Genomic DNA, 6,949 nt, shown 5'->3' with positions numbered 1-6,949 from the left:
TCATTCTCTCAGGTGTCAGTGAAAATTCTGCTTGGAATGAAGATGTCTGTTGAAATAAGAAACCTCTGACTCTAATGTTTGGCTTTTCTCACCATGGCCCACCACGGCATTCTTCCCAGTATGTAAGCCAGTGAGAAGGGTCTGTGAGGATCGGGACCCATAATAAGGCTCTCCAAGTTGATAAGCTGTGCCGAGGTGGCCACAAAAGAAAGATATTATAACATCAAGGGTTTTCTTTATGCAGCCTCTGTAGAATTCCATTTACCTGGATTTACCAGCTCCCTTCTCCTCTGCTGTTACCATAGAGACACTCCATCCTTAACAGCACGGCGCCTTTGGCGATCTGGCTCACAGGGGAGAGACACTGATGAACAAGATCTTACCCAGTACCATCGGCGCGGATGGAGAGAGAGGGGCATCTGCTTTGCATTGACACTGTTCCCTTGGTAGTCTACATTCCTTTTGATGGGTGGCATGTCAAACCGGGTTTTTTTTTGACAGAGTGAAATCCACTTGGAGGGAGAGTCACTTGTATAATTGAAATGAGCCCACCTGGGAGACATCTGCTCTGTGATGCCTGTTAACTGTCAGCGGTCTTTGTTTCTAAGCCCGTAAATACTGAATACAGTGTGAAGCAAAATCAACTAGCACTTGGCTTTGAGGTTTACCTTTCGACCCTACTGAGCGGATAGGCCACAGAAATACATATGATGTCTCTCTCTCTCTCTCTCTCTCTCTCTCTCTCTCTCTCTCTCTCTCTCTCTCTCTCTCTCTCTCTCTCTCTCTCTCTCTCTCTCTCTCTCTCTCTCTCTCTCTCTCTCTCTCTCTCTCTCTCTCTCTCTCTCTCTCTCTCTCTCTCTCAGAGTATTTCTCGCATCAGTTTCCTTTGTACAAAATATCTTTGTTGAATCTGGATAAATTGCTGAAAGAGCATTGGGCCCCAAAAATTGTCAGTCTTTTGGGGCAAGCTAGAAATATTGAATGACGGCAGTCCCAGAGGCCAAATATTCTTTATGCGGAGTGTTGATTTCGTCAAGAAACTGTAATCCCAAGTGAGCAACCTTTGATAGCGCCTTGTACAAAAAGTATTAATAGTGAGTTTCAGACAAGCAACCCAAGTTCAAAGTCTCTTGCAACCGGTACACTAGTGGTTAATTTGATTCTTGTTTGTTTCCTATCTTTAATAACAGTGACTATTGTGCTATTATTGCAAATCAGAGCAAGCCACCAGCCCCATGGTTCATTTTGTCTCAGTCACATGAAGCTTTAACAAAAGACAGACATTTGCCGTCAACTGTTGAAAAGAATGTCTACTGGTCTGTCTGTGTGTATCTGACTGACTCTTTTCTGCAACAATTTTCCTGTCAGTCAACTCCTTTCTTTTCTTTCCTCGTTGTTCCTAATCTTCTTTTTTTAACTTTATAGTTCTCTCAGTTGCTCCTAGCAAGCCCTGCATGATATTGGGCAGGCACACAAGCAACTCTCAGCCCTCTAGGTAGAGCAGCTTTGAATGTTACATTTGGAGAACTTCACTGCACACTTCAAAGGAACGATCTGTAAAGAAAAAGGCCCAAATTGGAATCACGCAAGAACGAGGAGAGCAAATCGTCAAAACGCTTTGCCCTCCTCTTCCCCAGTTGCTCCGGAATGTGATGCATTGAGATGTGAATTAACCCCTGATGGATCCACCAATGTTGACGTTGCTACAGGTTATTTTTGTGCTTTCTTCACTGTTGTAAACTGTAGTGGACATCAGTAATGTTTATTGCTGCAAAATACCCTACTCACGTGACAATTGTATTGCCAAAGTTGTTTATATTTTTTTTTCTTTTTTTGGAGGGGGATTTGCCCCCCTTTTTCTCCCCAACTGTATCCGGCCAATTACCCCACTCTTCCGAGCCATCTCTGCACCACCCCCTCTCCTGATCCGGGGAGGGCTGCAAACTACCACATGTCTCCTCCGATACATGTGGAGTCGCCAGCCGCTTCTTTTCACCTGACATTGAGGACTTTCGCCAGGGGGACATAGTACCTGGGAGGATCACTTTATTCCCCCCAAGCAGGTGCCCCGACCGAGCAGAGGAGGCACTAGTGCAGGGACCAGGACACATACCTACATCCGGCTTGCTTCCCACCCACAGACACGGCCAACTGTGCCTGTAGGGACGCCCGAACAAGCCGGAGGTAACACGGGGATTCGAAACAGCTATACCCGTGTTGGTAGGTAACGAAATAGACCGCTACGCTACCCGGACACCCCTGGTTTACAAAGTTTTTCTTAAGCTTTTGGAAAATGAAACCCAATTAGGTTATTCCTTCCTGTTCTGCAATCTAAGTGGGCTGCCAAGTGCTGACAATCACCATGAGACGTGGCTTTGATAGTGATTACCCACCTCATCACACATTTACAAATTTGTTTTCAGTTTTGGAAATGGATTAAAAAAAAACAGATGCTATCCACTACATCAGGATATTGAGTGTCACTCTTGGACTTTTCCTGTGGTACATCTTTGAACCATCTCAGATCCACTTTATTCTCATTGACAAGTAAAGCTGGCCATACAGTGCTCAGGAAAGTTGACACAGGTTGCTCGTTGCTTAGGATCAGTCCTCTTGAATGTTGCCTCATGTCTTTTAAATTCTAAGCCACTTTTACGCCATTTAAATTTATTTTAGTCAGTGTTTTTGTGTTGCGGTCCACAAGGAGTCCAGCCTAAATCTCCAAAAGCTCAGCTCAGTTTGCTATTGGATATTAGTCTGGAAGCGCCCGTCGAGAATCGATTGGGCCTGGCAGCTGGAAGCCGGACCAGTCGGGGAACTATGGGGAGTGATTCAGAGGATCATGGCAATGAACAGTGCCGTATTTTGAAAATGACAACAATGGCTGTGCTAGGAGGGGTTAGCATCGATGCTGCTATAGAATTAGTTTTTTTCTTTTCAAAAAACATTTACAGAGAAAGCAACAATCGTGTGCAAACATGACAACTGAGCTGCTAGTGGTAGTTGTGTTTTACCACGACCTACGTTTTTGGAAATATGACACTATGAATCCAAGTCATGGGTTTGCGGCTGATTAATTAAAGGCTCATCCAATCACCTGCAAAGTAATTTTGGTCTATGTGAACTGCCAATGCCCTTAACACAAACAAATGAGCCCAAGTGTACCTGGCTGCAGCATGCAGGAGGGGGCGGAGTTCAACGCCGGACGTTTAGTCCCACCCACCGTTTGATTTGATTGATTTAACTGTCGAATTCAGCTGGGGTTAAATGTCGATTTGGTTAGGGTTAAACAGGGTTGGGGTTAGGGGTGGGTGGATGGGATTAAACGTTCGACGTTGAACCCCGCTCTATTCTGCAGGCTGCAGCCGCCAGGTACTCCTCATTGAGCTCTGTCAGACCACAACGGGCTTGCTTTGTGAGACTAGAGAAAGGGGGAGGTATAGAGAATTTTTTTTTTTACATTTATCATAACGCAAAATTAAGTAGGATTGCAAAAAAAAAGAAAAATAAATGGGCGTGTATTGGAGTTTCTAAAAACACGAATCAAAAAAATGAAATGCAAAAAAAGATACGATTGCAAATGAAAATATTGGCGTTTGTTTTTATCAAAATGCAAATAAAATTGGGATGCAAACCGAAACTTGAAAGGTTAATTAATTAATTAATTAATTATCACCAGATAGTGATTCCGCTGCATACTCCTCTGTCACAACAGCCACCTGCATGCCCTCTCTCATCTCATCCATAAACCTCCTCTTTGGCCTTCCTCTTTTCCTCTTCCCTGGCAGCTCCATATTCAGCATCCTTCTCCCAATATACCCAACATCTCTCCTCCACACATGTCCAATCCATCTCAATCTTGCCTGTCTTGCTTTATCTCCAAACCATCCAGCTTAAGCTGTGCAGCCGAAAGTAGTACCAGTAGCAGTAGTAGTAGTGATCTTTTTTCTTCTTTTGCGTTTCCTAAATTTACCTTTGTAATGCTCTTTTTTTGTCCCCCCTTTGGCTGTGACTCTGGATTTGTCTTTCCCCACTTTCTTTATGTTCTGAATAAATGTGTAATGTGTAAGGGATGGGTTGAGGTGGGGTGGGTCTTTGTTGTAGGGTTTCTTCACTGGTCTTCTATTGGTCAGATCATGGTATGATTGACAGGGTGTTGTAGGGTCACCAATCACCATAGTTTTGACAGCAAATGTTGGGAGGTTTTGTCATCGCGCCGATTAACACCATTGTATCAGACATTGTAGTCTTTAACGCTGTCAGGCATTTATCTCACATGTGGTGCCAAATGCTGTCAGGCATTATATAAACATATAATAACTTGTGTATGTTCACGATGCCGTAAGTAGATTTACACTGTTAAAAAAAGACAACAGACAATATTAATCCTTGGCAGTTATTTCATTTTCTCTGTAGGCTATTGTAAATTGAAAAGAAGTGTTTATTCTACAATAAAAGTTCAAAACACTCAAAAACATGGAAAGCAAGCATATATAATAATTTATTGCTTTTTTTTGTTAAAGAAGAAGATACTTTATTGTCACTGTACATATACATACAGTAAAATTCATTCTCTGTATTCAACCCATCTGAGCAGTGGGCAGCTGCAGCGCCCGGGAACCAACTCCAGTTCTCTGTCATTGCCTTGCTCAGGGGCACAGACAGGAGTAACACCCCTAAAATGCATGTCTTTTTTGATGGTGGGAGGAAACCGGAGCACCCGGAGGAAACCCACACAGACAAGGGGAGAACACACAAACTCAACACAGAAAGGACCTGGGACAGCTTGGGGTTCAAGCCCAGGACCTTCTTGCTGTGGGGCAACGGTGCTAACACCCACACCCACTCTTGCTCCGATTCAAATCATTTGGTATATGTAATCAGAATAAAAAAGGAAACATATTCTGATTATCTGTAGCCTAACAAATGATTTGCATGATTGGGTGGCATCATTTTTAATTTTCATTTTTTTTAGTTGTTAATGAAGTAATGTACATATTGGAAACAAGACACCAGGGAAAAAAAAACCAACAATATTGAGACATGATGCCAATGAGGCCATATGTTTGGTGGCCTATGCAGTGAATATTACTGTAGAGCAGTGTTCCCATATAGTTTGATGCAGTTTGTAATACACTAAACTCGCTGTGTTAGCTTTGGTCCAAGGTTCCCATTTTGCAAGGGTGGGAGCTGTTTACTGCTGAGCTGACGGGTCACAAGCCACAATGGCTGCTACACCTTATTCGGGTCTGTTTCTCGCTGCCTCCTAACCAGAACATTGTTCTACCATAACATTAATTGTCATTGCATTGCGAGCACGTGTTAATATAATGCCTAACGGCATCACGTTGACCGCATGGGAAATGTTCTTGTCAGTCAAACTATGATGACCCTAAACCTTCTTGTCAATCAAACCACAGTCTGACCAATAGAAGAGCAGCAAAGCAACACTACAGATATCCGCACCGCCCCACCTCTTATACAGTTGTTCAGAACAGAGGAAAACTGAGGGAGTCTGAAGGCAAATCCAGAGATGAAACCATAACAAACAAAAAAAAACTGAGTCAAAAAGGAAAAAAAAAGAAAGAAAAGAAGCATAAAGATCTCTGTCTGGTGATTGAACGTTTAGGTATGCAATCCCAATTTTAATTTGCATTTTGATAAGCTTAAACTCTAACACTTTAATTTGCAAACCTTACCAACCCTTGTATATGAAATGTGCTATGAAGATAAACTTGCCTTTCCTCGCCTTGCCCTTTAATGTGTTATAAGTAAGCTAGTTAACAATAGTCAAGCAACTTTGCACCCGGTGCATCTTGATTGAATCCTGCATGCTTCTGTTTTAAATGTTGTAGACATGGTCTTAATATAAGCTACTTCAATTTTGCAATCCATGCAGACAACTTTACTTTTCTAAAAGGTAGGATTTTCCCTAAAAATCAATGTATAGACTCATACAAAAATAATCCCTCTCGATCATCACATATAACCCACTAGATGTGTGTGGATGTGTCTATATCTGCAGAGACCCTGTCCTCTGCCTGTATTTTCTTATTTTTCTTATTTTGCTGTGTACGGGACATTTCTGGGTGTTAACTTTTGAGCAGCAGGACTCTAAAAATGTACACCTAACAGCAACTGGGCTAATCAAGGCACTGACAGTCCCCAACAGGGTTTACCTCCAATCCCTTGACAGCTGCTTTGAATTTGCCTTTAGAAAGACTAGCTCCTGCAATTTCAGTCCATTTTACTGCACATTGCATGCAGAGGAAGCAGAGCACATGAAAGCCCCTTTTCCCCGTCTTAGTTCAGGCCTTTGGGACTGACAGCCAGAATAGTCCTGAGGCCGCAATTGGAGCAAGCCTTGAATTGCTTGATGAATAAAAGTATACCAATGACAATCAACCAGAACATACAAGGTATGATGGCGAGTCAGGGCTTTACAGTTCATGATAAACCCCTAGGGTCTGTGATACAGCATCATACGAAAAAAACGGAGAGGATTCATGCATATACAACATGTTACTGTAGTCGTACTTATCTCATTTTAGCCTTTAAGGAAAAAGGACTTGTTTCTCAAATAAGAAGACAATTTCAGCTTCAGTTTCTTTCATGAGGGGCTGAGAATGCAGCATAATCACCAGGGTGTTTGACGATGCTTAAATATATTTCTAATAATTTTAACAAACCTATTTTGCCCATTTAGCCTACCAGTTTTGTCTTACACTCCCCAAATTTACTGACCTTTCTGGAAAGTTGCAACTGTCACTTAGCCAGACTAAGTGTGAGTCTTTTCAGAATCAGAATCAGAAACGTGTTATTTGTTTCATTTCATGCACTTGTGCACACGAAATGATATGACAAATAACACGTTTCTGATTCTGATTCTGAAAAGACTCACACTTAGTCTGGCTAAGTGACAGTTGCAACTTTCCAGAAAGGTCAGTAA

Source organism: Lampris incognitus, chromosome 10, assembly GCF_029633865.1.
Source record: "Lampris incognitus isolate fLamInc1 chromosome 10, fLamInc1.hap2, whole genome shotgun sequence".
Classification (NCBI taxonomy): domain Eukaryota; kingdom Metazoa; phylum Chordata; class Actinopteri; order Lampriformes; family Lampridae; genus Lampris; species Lampris incognitus.
The sequence above is the reverse complement of the archived record's forward strand: the minus strand, read 5'-3'. Positions refer to the sequence as shown.